This window comes from Lycium barbarum, chromosome 3 (genome assembly GCF_019175385.1).
Source record: "Lycium barbarum isolate Lr01 chromosome 3, ASM1917538v2, whole genome shotgun sequence".
Taxonomy (NCBI): domain Eukaryota; kingdom Viridiplantae; phylum Streptophyta; class Magnoliopsida; order Solanales; family Solanaceae; genus Lycium; species Lycium barbarum.
The window spans coordinates 12,309,826-12,326,087 of record NC_083339.1 but is presented as its reverse complement, the minus strand read 5'-3'; the positions used below and the strand labels follow the sequence as shown (position 1 = coordinate 12,326,087).

The following is a 16,262-nucleotide window of genomic DNA, read 5'->3' as shown; positions in this document are numbered from 1 at the left end:
TTGCCACCTAATTTTCACCTCATAAAATATGTATTTTAATTTTCAAATTTCCCGAGTCCAAGACGGAGTAAGGATGCCCTTAAAAAATTAAAAATGTAAAGAACCCGAGAAAATTGCAAAAATTGACGTTTAATTATTATTTTCATAAAAATTAACAATAACAAGAAATTACGAGTTATTTACTTTCACAAATGTGATTTGAAAAGAAGATACATATCCCGCGCCGTCTAACTCGAAAAAATTGTTAATTAAAAATGACGTATGAATTACGGCTCATTTTGACCGCATTTTTTCACATTTTTAAATATTGCTCGGAAGTATGTCAATATTGAGCTCATTTTGAAGCTCATATTTTAAAACGACGTATTATAATTTTTATTTCGTCAAAATATTAATTTATGAGGGGCGTATTAGACTAATTAACCTAAAACTATATAAAAACTATGTTATAGTTTTATAAAAAATAAGAAGGGAATTTTATCCATTTGTACCTTTGTTGGTACTATTTGGATAAGGTCTTTTTGGGGGAAAAGTATGGCCAAGTGGCCTATTTTTGTCCATAGAATTCTAAATGTTTAGTTGAATGATCTTGAAAATTTGGATAAGGATTTTGGGGGGAAAAGTACGGCCAAGTGGCCTATTTTTGTCCATAGAATTCTAATTGCTTAGTTGGATGATTTTTGAAAATTTGAATAAGGATTTTGGGGGGAAAAACTATGGCCACATGACCTATTTTTGTCCACGGAATTCTAAATTGGCTTGCCTACAAATAGAAGGGATGGACATTAAGAAAAGGGAACTTTTTTTTGGGGGGGGGGGGGGGGGGGGGATGTTTTTGAGAGGGAAAAAAAAGGGGAATCTTCATTTTCTATTTTTGGGAAAAAGAGAAAAAAAAAAAAATAAGAAAAAAAAAAGAGAAAAACAAAAAACAAGAGTTCAAATTTGGCATCCCAAAAGCTAAAGTTTGATTTATATATTCAAAGATTAGCAACAAAAGATACAAATCTAAGATATACATATAGAAAAAGAGGAAACAAAAAAGGGGTTTAAAGATTTATGAAGTGTTTGGTGCTTGAAGTAGATTGAACCAATCCTCATTTTGATCTTTAGGTTTCCCCATCAAAGGTAACCTCTCATTCTATCCTTTATTTCATTTCTAGTTATGATTATATATTTATTATGATACTTGTGTTAGTTAAAAAATAATTCTTTGCTAGCTTAGTGTTGTTTGATGATTAAGTGGATATTATGTGAATTTGATACCATTTGAAAAAATGAAAATAAATTAGAAGTTTGATTTAGACAATGTTAAGTGATTTTAGGTTAGTTAAATTGATATCCTTTATTTCATTTCTAGTTATGATTATATATTTATTATGATACTTGTGTTAGTTAAAAATAATTCTTTGTTAGCTTAGTCTTGCTCGATGATTAAGTGGATATTATGTGAATTTGATACCATTTGAAAAAATGAAAATAAATTAGAAGTTTGATTTAGACAATGTTAAGTGATTTTAGGTTAGTTAAATTGATAAAAAATAAGAAAAAAAGAATTTCATCCTTTATTTCATTTTAAGTTATGATTATGTATTGTTTATGATGCTTGTGTAGTTGAAAAGGACTATGTGGTAGCCTAACTTTGTTTACATGATTAAGTGAGTATCTTATGGATTTATTACTATTTTTGACAATGTTAAGTGATTTTAGGTTAATTAAAATTGATAAAAATAAGAAAAATAGTAGCTTAAGTTAGAATTTTGACATTATGTTGATAGGTTTAGTGTGATTTATTCATTCTCGTTAGCTTTTGATATTAAAAAAAAAAAAAAAAAAAAAAAAGAAAAAGAAAAGACAGCTTATTGAATTCCAAAGTTTTTAGCCAAAACTATTGAATTCTGGAAAAGACAGCTTACTGAATTCTGAATTTCATAACTTTTGACCAAAAACTACTGAATTGCCGAACTCATAACTAGAACTCTAGCTCCACCGCCACCAGCAAAAAGGAGTCGAGATCAGGAGAGTGCAAGTAACCATTCTTGGGCTGTTGCTGCTTCCTCTTTGCTGCTACTCTGTTCTCAGTCTTCTTCTTCCTCGGAGCCGGTGGACACTTTAATGGAGCTTGTATTCGACATTCTAAAATTTGGCATGTCTACTTTTATACTTGGTGTAATAAATCATTTGTCCTTAATGACGTTAGCATTAGATTGAAAGGAATGAAATTGATAATACTTACTCCCTCCGTCCCAAAAAGAGCACTTTTCTTTTTTCGAGAGTCAAACGAGTTGTTCTTTCACCGTAATTTCTTTATATGTCTTTTAAATATTTTAAATTATTAATTATGGTGATTTATAATACTTTTTACTAGTTTCCAAATATGTAAATTTTATTTCGAAAATTTTAAAGATTCCATATTCAAACATACGGTCAAAATTAAGAAGTTTAATTCTCGAAAAGCAAAACGTGTCAATCTTTTTGGGACAAAGGAAGTAACAAAAATGTCTATTAAAGAGCAATAATTTTATGCATTTTGGGTTTACTTTTGAATTAAGAAGACAAATGTAAAACGTCTGTATGTTGATCAATACTTATCTTCAATAATCATGATGGGGAAAGGTGAGTTAAATGTGCAAGACTAGAATTCAGATAGCTACAATTACAATTAACTGGTTAATCTTTGAATATAGTTTCTGAAAGGGAGTTCTAATTAAAGAAACTTCTATCAACAAGAAACACTTCATATATTTATTTTTTCATTTTGGGGTGGGGGAGGGTGGGTGACTACAAGTTCGAATGGAGATTGTTCATCTCACCATGTATCTAGCAATAAACCTTTTGTTCTAAAAATAGGTAACTTAGGGCTCGTTTGGTACAAGGGATAAGGATAAATAATCTCGGGATTATATTTGAAATGAGTTTATCCCACATTTGGTTGGGATAAAATTGCGGTATAACTAATTCCGGAATTGTAGTGTTATTTTATTCATGTGCGAGGATGGAATAACTAATCCAAGGATAATTAATCTCAGGATAAGTTATCTTGGGATAATTTGTTTCCAACCAAACGACCCCTTAGGGTAGTTGCAGAAATTATCCATTTTACCATATTTTGGAATTTGGAGCAGTACCTTTTTACTTCATTTATGATTTTGGACCTTAATCCAGTTGGGTCTGGTTATATTTGCCACTTCCCAACTTTTCAATCTTTACAAGATTATTCTATGATATAATAATATTTTACACTATTAAGTCGTTGTAAAGGTAATTAAAAATAATTTCATTAGTAGAGTGAACGACCTAGAAAATAAGGCCAACAATCTCACAATAAAAACGTCATCTCGCTCTTTCCTTTTCTTTTTCATTCTATTTTATTAATCAAACATAGATTTCCTTATTTCAAAAAATAGTGCTAACACGCAATCTATAGTAAAGGGCCTTTGGGAAATCTTAGTAGCTCAGTTAGCTTCCTGAACTTTCATCTTGTCAGTGAGGATTCGATCCCCTCCCCAATTTCCTTTTAGAAAAAAAAATAGTAAAGGGTCTTTTCAATTCAATCTCTTACCTAATTTCAGACAGTCAAATATGTGGGCCGCGAAAGTCGTATATCAATCGCAGTAAATTTTGAATACTGAATATGCCCTCAAAATATAACGGGAGAGTGGAATGAAATGAGATTTCACCAATGTATAAGTAAGATAACCTTAATTTCACAACATGTTAAATTATATAATGGTATAAAAATCCAATCACGTCGCTACTAAATTTAAAGATAACTAGCTTTTGGGGTGAAAAGGATGTAAAATCTCGTCCATTGTCAGGTGTAACCTTAAAAGAGGAGCTCCTTCTAGTTGACGAAATTGATTTATATCGTTGTACCAAAAAAAATGATTTATGTCTGACCCAAAATCATTTTCTGCCATTGACCTCGTTTTTTGCCGTTGTCTTATTTCTTATTCCAAAAGCATGGCCACCTAATTGCTTGCTAAAAGGTTGGTTACACTATTCAAACAAGAAAATGCCTACTAATTATGTAGAAATCAATTATCCACATTTGGACTTGATAAGCTTGGTTCTAAGTGATAAATGTACATAGTTGAAGCTAGTCACAACTTTAGACGCTAAAATTAGGGCTGGGCATAAATACCGAAAAAGCGAACCGAACCGAACAGAAATTTTAACAAACCGAACCGAACCGAACTAGTTTAGTTCGGTGTTTGGTGTCCACCGTAAAAAAATCGAAACCGAAATAGCCGAACCGAAGTTTGATAAAACCGAACGCGCACCGAAATTTAATACATTACCCAAAAAAAATTAAAAGAGTCCATGCCCATTAAGTTTAAAGCAAAAAAAATCCAATTGTAATAAGTCCTCTTTTGCATTTGTATCCCTAATTTTTCACTTCAATTGAGAAAATCAAATATCCTTAACAAAGAAAGGTAACTAGGATGTCTCTTTAGGATTAATGTATGTCCTTTATGTGTTTTCTTAATTATTCTTACGGTATGTATATAACACCTAGTAATCCTATATCATGATTATAGTTTTCTGTTCTTGTGTATCCTGTTTGTTTGATTTTGATTTCAATTTATCAGTTTCAAGTTTTATTGCTTTTGAGAATATGAATTAGTTTCAATGGAATCGCTTCTAATATTATATCAAAAAAACCGAATTGAAAAAACCGAAACCGAACCGAACCGAACTTTAAAAAACTGAAACCGAAAGAACCGAACCGAACTAGTTTGGTTCGGTGTTCGGTGTCCACCTTCAAAAAACCGAACCCGAAATAGCCAAATCGAAGTTTGATAAAACCGAACCGAAAAACCGAATGCCCACCCTTAGCTACAATTATCGGTCCTGTTGTCCCTTCGACCAAACCAAACTAAGCCTAATGGTTAGCTTATATATTTTTGAGCAATTTGCAAGAATGACCCTCATAAGTAATCTTAAGGTTTTGGCTCCATTGAACAAACTTTCAGCATATGACTTCCAGTTATGAAAATTCGTCAGGGCAAAATTTCCGGTGCCCGTTGGACATAAGTTATGATAAAAAATTAGTTCTATGTATGAGGCTGAAGTTCAGATATTTCAATAACTCAGATACAATGAACCTGCTTAATTGATCACAAGTTATACTTCATAGGCAAAAGTTGCATATTTTGCTCAATTGTTCACAAGTAATGATGGACGGTCAAAACTAAGTACTATTCATTTTACCTATCGTCTTAAATTGGTCACAAATTGTGATGTATTGACAAAAGTTGCATGTTTTATAAAGAGTCCATTCTTATAATTCACAAATAAGTATTTTACACCTTTTTTAACTAAAAATGTAGGTCTTAAAATCATTATAGAAAAAATAAAATTGAATTTTCCATTCTTATATTCCACAATAAATATTTTACACCTTTTTTAACTGAAAATGTAGGTGTTAAAATTATAGTAGAAAAGACAAAATTGAATTTGCTCATAATTTATTTTCAGAAAGAAAAAAATAGTCAATACAATTGAAAAATCATGTCGAATAGGCAACACATTACACTATCTTCATCTCTATAATTTATTGAATTGTCCCATGCTCCTGTCTATGGAAAATAACGTATTTGCATATTATATAAAGTTGGAACTTATGTCCGATGGCAAACAAATTGTAAAGTAAATATTTTTAGGTTGAGCACATTTTAAAAAGGGAAACGGACACAAATGGCCATGCGGGTGAAACTATTGACACCCGATGGCCCAAGAATCCTAAAAGTCATTATTTAGCCTTTTTAAAATAATTTCATTTTCTAACCATTTTTCAATTAATTCCAGCATATGTACAAATTGTATCATTGTTGTATATGTATCACTATTGTATATGTACAGAAAATATATCATATGTATAGAAAGTATATCATTGTTGTATAGAGAGAAAGAGAGAGAGAGAGAGAGAGAGAGAAAATATATCATATGTATAGAAAGTATATCATTGTTGTATAGAGAGAAAGAGAGAGAGAGAGAGAGAGAGAGAGAATGTATCATACGTATAGAAATTGTATTGTTATCGTAAAAAACATGTATCCCTAAGTATATGTATAGAAAATATATCATTATTGTATAATTTGTGTATAATAAATTTATAATCAACTTATAATTAGAAAATTTATCATTGTTGTATAATTTCTATTTAATAAATATATAACTAATGTATACTTACTAATTATACACATATTATACATGTTTTGGGATATTTCTTGAAGGCTCAATTAATGTATACTTACTAATTATACACATATTTTGGGATATTTTTTGAAGGCTCAATATGAAATTTTTTCGTCGATCTTTAGTGACGACTTTTTGATCTTAAAGTCGCCACATATAGACTCTGTTCTTCTTGTAGCGAACCTTTTACTGACGACTGATACGGTCCATATTAGCTCGCTTGCCAAGTTGCCATATTCAACTTAGGACTTCCACTTTGGTGGCATATAGAACTGCTTTTAGAGTTGTGGTATTACATTTCCAATAAATTACTGGTGCGTTTCAGGTATCGCTTTGGAAAGTTTATGGCAGTGCAAAACCACCGGTTTATTAGAAGGAAAAAGAAAGATTAAAGTCATTATATTAATGGTGTATAAAACTTAAATTCTTGACTTACATAATATTTGTTGGTGTAAAAATTTTTGCATTATCAATGTAATTTAACATGTTTAATTAGCAAGTTGTCTGCTTTGTTTTGTAAGTAATTTGTTACATTTTTATTGGTGCTTAACTATAATTTATCATTTAGATGACATGAAAATGTAGAAGTTGTTTTACAACCAACCCCCCCCCTCCTACCGCCACCCCCGGCCCTACCTCGACCCATCAGTTTATATAAGCTTAATTCAAAAAGAAAAGGCACTATTTTATAACTAACCTTATTACATTGCGAAAGAAACATCCACATATACACAAGTATAGGGACTCACAATTTATTTATATTATTAATTTATTATGTTTCTGTTTTCTCAACACAAGAAAAAACAGAAATTTGGAAGCGGTTGTTTTTCAAATTCAAATGAAGCACCTTTCAACATTCCCTTCAAATTTTAAGTTTGCACAAGCATAAAATGTATCATTGATGTATAAATGCACCACAACACAGAGACAAGAAATATTGTAAGTTATCACAAGCTTTAGTTCTTAAAAAAATCACACTTCTTTTAAAGTAATTACTGTACTAATTAGGTAAAGACCACTATTACACCAACAGAGAATTTCCCAATTTCCTCAACATGCTTCCAAATAGAAGCAACCATTCACATTTCTTCAACAAAAAAGAAACCGTTTCACATTTCACAATATAGACTTTCATGAATTATCATGTTCTAACTTTTCACTCTGGAACTTAGCATATATCCACCCAAAGGTAAAAAGAACAAACTGAAAATAAACTTGCTGCTGCATATATATTACAACCTAGCAAAGACCATTTCGACAATTGATATCCTACTCCAAACAACTAAAGATTTCTACTATCTAAAGAGCTAGAAAATTCCAGCTATGAAAGAATAACAAGAAAGAGGCAAGATAATTGTTAATCTAGAATTTTGAGTTTATAAGTTCTAAACTCTAAAAAAAAAATGATTTTTTCTAGGTTCTAAATTCTAGAGAAGACAATATACTGAATTCTAAACTCTAGAAAAGACAGCTTAGTGAATTCAGAATTCCAGAATTTTTGGCCAAAACTACTGAATTATATAATAGACAGCTTACTGAATTCTGAATTCCAAAAGACAACTTACTCAATCCTGGATTCCCGAACTTTTGGGCAAAACTACTGAATTTTAGAATAGACAGCTTACTGAATTCTGAATTTCAAAGTCTTTGGCCTATTGAATTGCACAACTCATAACTAGAACTATAGCTCCACCACTAGCAAAAAGGAGTCAAGATCAGGAGGGTGAAAGTATCCATTTCTTGGACTTCCTTTTTGCAACTTTGTTCTCATTCTTCTTCTTCGTTGGAGCCGGTGGACACTCTAATGGTGGTTGTATTCGACATTCTTGGTTCTTTGGTGTTGTACATAATTCTTCCTCCATGCTCATGATTCTAGTAAACAAAGTTGTATTCTAATTTTTACCAAGCCCAACACCTTAATTCTATTGAGAATATGGTTTTTATTTATGGAAGTGAAAAAACAGGAAACGTTACCGAGTCAAAAGCTGCCTCCTCCAACTGCAGATCTTGCAAAATGTTGGACAAGAACTGAATTTCAACGGTTCACATTGCAATTTCTTGAGTGTTTTTATCTCCTTTTTTTTTTTTTTTTGTTCGGGCTAATTTTTGTTCATTAAGTTAATGTGTTATTCTTTTCTGCTACACTGAAACAGTTCAAGAGAACTTTCAACAAATGTTCTTTCACTAATCCGACAAAATTATTCTGCACCAAGACTTAAGCCACTTCTCTTAAACGTTCAGTTCAAATCCTTCATATCAAATGATTTCATTTCTTCAAAGTTTTGGCCAGCAACAAAGATTTTAATCAAATGCAGAAAACTTTGGAAGTGTATACAGTTACACAGAAACAATAACTAACATAATAGAATCAAATACTCTCATAGAATGACTGTACAAACTAATTGACAAGTCCAGGAAATGTTGTTGAAGCAAATGAGACCACGCTTTACCATCGCAGATTTGTAACTTCAAAATTGTTTCAATGCCGTTTTACAGAAAATATTGTTGTAATGCAGTAAAATTATTCATTGCCTTTTTCTTCCCTATTGCCACTTCTTCAGTAAAACATGCAGAAAAGAAGTTCATACTTTAGCTCATCCAAAACCTAGGGATCTAGATGTGATTGTACAAAAGGAGAAATCTATTCATAGTAAATTCTTAATCACACAAAGAGTTTTTTTTTTTTTTTACCACCATAACAATCTAAAATAAGCAGCAATCCCAAGTTTTGTGATGAAGAAACTACAAAAAAAGGAAAACAAGAAGCTATCTTGAAAAGAGACCAAAGCAAGTGTACCATTGAAAAGATCTTCAAGCCACAATTTTGAAACACTTTTGTTAGTTCATCTTTTTGTTAGTACATCATTATGCACAAGACCTCGATGGCCATAGCACAAATTTCCATCATTCTAACTCATTGATCCATAGCTCTTCAAACATCCTCCAGAGAATTTGGGGAAACAAGACTTTCAATGTATAGACTAAACGTGGAGTTGATGTCATTATAACAACTTATCTGATTTCCAGGGAGCCTGATAGTGTTGTCTCTTGAATTAAAACATGCCAAACTCATACCAAGTTGTAGTAAAATTTTATCATCCTCGGAGATGAAAATTGACCTAACCACTTTGTTGGAAGTGCATGAAACCAACTTGGTCCATGACTCCGCAAGTCCATACTCCTTTATTAACCACACATCCGTCTTGATTCCATAGCGACTAGACACATATAAGCAACCTCGTGAAGTACCTAACGCTAAGTCATGTGACTCATCAACTGTATTGGGCAATGCTACATTCCCAAATGTCTCATCTAACAAGTTGAATGAAGAAATAAGAAAATGTACATTTGTATCACTACCACAGTCAAGAAAGGTAATCCAATGAAGTCTTCCATTTACAAATTTGCCAGAGTCAGTGAAAAAGATAACACCTGGATAATCTTGAATGCTTTTCCATGAATTAGTTCTTGAACCGTAAACACTAACATAACACTGATTATCATGCTTACTATGTTCACCTCCCACAATTTCTACAATTCTATAATCATTTTGACACCCAATGTAACCAAATCCAACACCTCGAAATTCAAGAAAATCCAATTCACCTACATCTATTCCCGAACAGGGCAATTTTTTCAACTCTCTTATAGACGGATTCCATAGAAACAGATCCTCATAATCATCATTTGAAATACAGAACAATCCATCACATGACCCGAAAATTCTATAGTCATAATGGAATGGCAATTCGCCAGAAAAATCAAGCTCGATAGGGATAACTGGAGATTCTTGATACATAATTGAGTAAAGAGAGCAAGTGTAAAAAGTCAAGGCATCATTCTTGATTTCATCCGAGTTGACAATTCTTGATTATTGGCTGAGAGTTTTGAGATGTGTTGTGATGAATTGAGGACTAGAGATGTGAGAAAGCCAAGATTTAGACACACATTTCATCTTAAGCAAAGTTTTCACAGGTAGTCTTAGGAGTATATCAAATATTATTTCTTGGGGAAGAAATGGTAGTGACTTTGAATCACGGGGCAAGAAAAGTGTTGATGAGAATTGCAACATTTCCAAAATGAGAGGTTCTTGTTTGGAATGTATTGAACAAAAGAGGGAAATATATCTGATACGACTAAAAGCTTGCCGAGTTTGGTCTTTCAGTTGGGAAAAAAAAACAAGTAGTTGCACGGATTGTCCTTCAAACGCACTGGACTCTAATTTTTGGCCCTCGTATATGTAGTCTTTAATTTTTGGCCCCACTATTTATTTAATGAAATATTCAGACTAGTTTCGTTCGGCATAATTTCTGTAATATTTTTATTTTTGGAAAATGGACTTTTGCATCGCTCGGCATAAATTTTGTGGGCATTAAGTTATCCGGCATAAGTTATATATTGTTCCCTTTGTTTCAATTTATGTGAACTCATTTGACTGCGCACGGAGTTTAAGAAAGAAGAAAATATTTTTAATATTATGATGTTAAATGACTCAGATATATTTTATGTTGTTATAAATCATTGCATGAAGGTAAATTATTTCCAAATATATAAAATGGTCATTCTTTTTTACACAGACTAATATGGAAACAGGTTCACATAAATTGAAACGGAAGGAGTAGCATTTTTCAGATTATGTTGAGTGTTGAAAGTTTCGTCTTTTACAGCATAACCTGTGTGGATGTGATGATACATATCCCCAAGCTAAACGTTAACTATACCGAGCGAAATCTAAACTTATGTCTTTTTTCATATTATGTTGAATGTTGAAAGTTTTGTTTTGTCCGGCATAACTTGTGGGATTTGAAGGTATATATGCCGAAACTAAATGCTAATTATGCCACTGAAATTTAGTTAATACGGCGCCAAAAAAGCTGAAGGCCAAAAATTAAAGACCACAAATTTGAGGGCAAAATTAATGACCACCCCAAAATAGGGGCATTTGTGGGAAACTGGGAATGACCCTCTCAACTTCTGGCCCAGTTGTTCTAGAGAAGCCTGGGCCAAAAAAGTGGATTAGTGGCTCAGTCCGTATTAGCTTGCTTGTCCTACTAAAAAAAAGAGTGTTTATTTATCATATTAAAAAAAACAAATTATATCTATTCTTATTAAGTATTAAGTAATCAAATTTCAATATATATTTAATTAAAAATACTTTAGTTAAATTATTTATTTTTTTCTAGAAATTAGTATTTTCATTGTGCAAATAATTAAGTGGACACTCTTGTTGTGAGCATGTTTTAGCTAGTCGTTTGCTTTATTTTTCAAATAAATAGTTTATTTATTATCAGTACTACTTATCTAGATAATTTGATTATGCAAAAATTCTTTCACAACCCCACCAGTTTATATAAGTTTAATTCGAAAAGAAAAGGCACCATTTTATAACTAATTACATTGTGAAGAAACATGCAAAAATATACAAGTACTGAGACTCACAATTTAGTGTTTTTTTTGTTTTTTTAATTTTTTAATTTTTAATTTTATGTTTTCAATGGAGGTAAATGCACCCCAAGACAAAGATTTGGAACGGTTTTTTTCCATATTCAAATGAGCACTTATATATGCAGAGAAGATAAATTATAAGCGAAAGCACAAGCTTTAGTTCTTAAAATAATCATTACTTATTTTGAACTAATTAGGTAAAGACTACCATTACACCAACTGAAAATTTTCCAATTCTCCTCAACATGCTTCCAAATAGAAGGAACCATTCACATTTCTCCTAGCAAAAAAAAAAAAAAAATCCACATGTAACAATATAGAATTTCATAAATTATCCTGTCCAAACTTCACTCTGAAACTTTAACATATCCACCCAAATGTAAAACAGAACAAACTGCAAAGAAAAAAAAAAACAAATCGTACATGCAGCTGCATATATTTTACAACCTAGCTAAGAAGACCTTCTTGACATCCTACTCTAAACAACTATAGAATCCTTGGACCAAAAGAAAGAAAAACAAATACAATTCTACTGTCTAAAGAGCTAGAAAATTGTACATATGAAAGAGTAATAACAAGAAAGAGATAAGATCACTATTAACTAAGACCAAAACAAAGAAAAACAAATACAATTCTAGAAAAGACCGCTTACTGAATTCTAGAATCCAAAACTTCTGGCCAAAACTACTGAATTGCCGAACTCATAACTAGAACTCTAGCTCCACCGCCGCCAGCAAAAAAGGAGTCAAGCTCAGGAGAGTGAAAGTAACCATTCTTGGGCTGCTGTTGCTTCCTCTTTGCAGAGTTCTCATTCTTCTTCTTCCTTGGAGCCGGTGGACACTCTAATGGAGCTTGTATTCGACATTCTTGGTTTTTTGGTGTTGTACATAATTCTTCCTCCATGCTCATAATTCTAGTAAACACCTTAAATTTAACTTACAAGAAGTATGTAGGTTGAGAATATGGTTTTTATTTTATGGAAGAGAAAAAACAGGGAATTTAGGCGCGTGTTGACTCTGAAAATGGTGGAAGTTTAAACGTGGGAGGATAGGAAGACGGGGAATTTAAAATACCCAGGCTAGTGGTTAGCACCTTTCATTTTGAGTTTTTGATTTGTTAAATATTAAAAAACAATACAATTTTATATGAAAATATTTGACTATATATAGAGAGAGTTTAAAATGTTAATTTAATTTATATATCGGTCCTCCGCTATGAGCTAATTCTAATTTAATTTTTATGATATATACCTCAGCACATTTAACCTTTAAAATTAATTTGTGCACTTTTAATCTTTGCTTGTAAATACTCACCGATCTCTTGAAGTATTAATCGTTTCATGATTTAATTACTTACATATCATGTTCAATTTGTATTGTCATACCATATTTGATGATAATATACTTTTAAAAATAATATAAACATAACATATTTCGTACATAAAGGGATAAAAGACTCATTTTAATTAATTAAAAGTAAAATATATTAAGTTATATGATAAGGACCAAAAGTAGAATTTAAGAATCAGGTATTATATTTTTGACAATAAAGAGAAACATTTGTAAGAAAATTAACATTCGAATTATGTAGGGAATTTTGTGATTGAAAATCATGAAAGTTCTATAGAAATAAAATTATTCAAACATTTCGGACCTTCAAAATAGTCGTGTGTCACATCAATCAATAAAGAGAACATAATATTTAAATTCATAAATTTTATAGTGACAAACATTTAAAATAAAGTATAATATTAATTACAGCTAAAATAGTTATGATACTGTATTTTTTTCTAAATAAATGGAAGAAGAAAGAATTGACAGTCAAGTATGGGTTGGCACCGACTAAACGTTTTAGAACATGACCCCACGTAAGACCGCGTATTTTTTGACATTCAAATTTGACGGCTCCTGTAACACTCTTTGGGTCGGCATATTATGGCGGGAAAATTAGTGGGCTGTGCAACTGAATTTTCACCGTCCGATCAGTCATTGTTTTATGATTTTTATGATTGATTTTTTTTTTTCCAAAGATTTTTATAATTGATGATTTGCAGTGTATATTTCTTCTACTAGATCATGGAAACCCGTGCAACACAAAAAAATAGTATCACATTTTTTTTAGTGTATCTAAAAAAGAATGATATATTTTTATGTTTAGAAATCATTTAACTTAAAACTTCCCTTTTTACCTTTAATGAAATGATTTAAATTCATACAAATATCTATAACTTATTTTAAACCACAAGTTTCAAAGATCTCTCCTTTCTTTTTTAAACTTCGTGCCTAATCAAACTATGTCACATAAATTAGGACAGAGCGAGTACCTTTTAGTAATATAATTATGAAATTTTTATTATAAAAGGTATTATAATTCAATTAACTGAAAATATCAATAAATTATTTTATTTAGTCCGTTTCTCCTATATATGACTTTTCTGGTTTGGTTCTCCCATTGAAAGATTTGAAATACACCTTCTCCTACCGAGTTTCATGCCATCATCTATTTCTACTCAACAAAACTAAAAAATGCTTTCATGTGTCAGCATCTGCTGTAGTCTCAAATTTTTAAGTATAGACCAACTTCATCATTTTAAGAAAATATGTGTATACGTTTCTTGACCGTTTATATTTCGCCTTCTTGATGTTATTCCTCATAATTTATGTGAGACGTATGTGTCTAAACTTATACCTTTGGGTATAAGTTTTAAATCTTTTGGTTTTATGACTTCTTTAGCGGTTTATGTGGTCAATTTAAATTGTTATTTTTTTTCCTGAATTTCTCTTATTTAAATTTTCTCTAAGCGTACCTTTATCATTTTTTGAACTTATTATCATTATTTAAATGTCCTTTTTTTTGTTGTTGCAATTTTCTCCTACTTCTTCACGTGGGCCCTGATGTGTCGTGAAATTACAGCACATTTGACGCCAATTACTTAGTCTTTTGTAAATCCCCAAGTACTTTTGATGTCGTTTCTTGTGTTTTTGTGTCAATTTATAGAATAACATGTGCCGGAAGCAACTTAAGGCAAAATGAAGCAAAATCCAGCTGAACTGAACCAGGGCATCACCTGCGAGTCGCAGGTGGTGCAACATCTGTTGACAGAGATGGCCAAAAGAAGACAGGACATTGGTGTACCACATGCGACACCACATGCGAGTCGCAGGTGGTACATGTGAATCGCATCCTATGTCGCAGATGCTGCTCCACAGATGACTGAAGGTGCGACACCTGCGACTCGCAGGTTGCACATGCGACACCAAGTGCGATTCGCACCAGATGCGCAGGGGCATTTTTGTCTGGAAATTGTTCCCGTTTTGGACATTCTATAAATAGATTTTCTAGGGTTTTGGACTCATTATTCTACAGTTTTTTAGCCTAGATTTTTGTGGAGCTCATTTATTATTGGTTGGTGAAGCTTTTAAGATTCCTTTGGTTTTTGTCATCTTCTTCATTCAATACTTTTGTAAGCTTTATGAATACACTTTACTTTATTGTTTTACCTTTAATGAATATTAGTAGCTAATCTTTTTAGCTAAGGTTGTGGGACCAAATGTGTTAGTTATGTGATTGGGTTTCATAATCATACTACATTTATATGCTAATGGTGTTTTCTATTAACTCTTCAAGCATTAATGTCTTGTGATGGTGTACAACATTACTTGTGCCTTAATACCATTACCTTGCTTGGAAAGGAAAGTAGAGGTTAGGAAAAGAGTTAATAGCAACAACTTGGGTCATTAAATCCATCTAATAGCTTGAGCTAGGAATAGGAAAGCTAGTTGAGGCTACATGGGCGTTCTCTTATAAAACATTCTAGGGCTTGGAAAAGCCTAGGATGAAATTTGCTAATTTGGTTGGAAAGCTTTTGGCAAGATTCGCGTGACCCTTGGTTTAATGCACTTAGGCATATAAATAAGTTGAATTGATACCCAATCGCATTACTTTCCATTGGAACCACAACCTTAGTCTCATTTACCAATAGTTTACATCTTATAACCATTCTTAGTTTTTAATGAACAAACAACAATCAAACCACTATTATATCCCTCTTTCCCCTGAAATATAGACTAAGAGTCGGGTGTTACACTTATTGAGTATATTTCTTCATTGTATTCTCTGTGGGATTCGACCCCAATCTCGTTGGGTTCTATATTTGACAACGACCGCTTACTCCTGATATTAAAAGTGTAATTTGGGCGTATCAAATTTTGGTGGCGTTGCCGGGGAATACGGTCTAGAAATTTACTAACTAGTGTAAAACTTTACTTTTAGTCTTTATTTCTTTTCTTATTTCTTTTTGTTGTTGTGTGTTGTGCAGGCAATATGGAAGAGGATGGTATCCCTGTCCAAAATCCACCAGTAGCGGTTGGTGAAGAAGCTGCGGGGGCAGGCTATGCAGCAGAAATTCAGCCCCTGCCTCTGATTGGAAACTCGAGTTTCCATATAAACAACACAATACTGCACCTGCTCAACACTAAGGGCCTGTTCGGTGGTCTACCTAAAGATGACCCGAATAGGCACCTTAGTAACTTTCTTGGGGTCTGTTCCACCAATGTGCACCCGGGTGTATCAAATGAAGCAGTCAAGCTATGACTCTTCTCGTACTCCCTAACGGGGGA

At 32.2% G+C, this 16,262-nt stretch overlaps 1 pseudogene; it reads left to right on the top strand.

Moving 5' to 3' along the window:
- Positions 1 to 16,262, top strand: part of LOC132630313 (uncharacterized) — a 109,621-nt pseudogene that overhangs the window by 89,827 nt on the left and 3,532 nt on the right.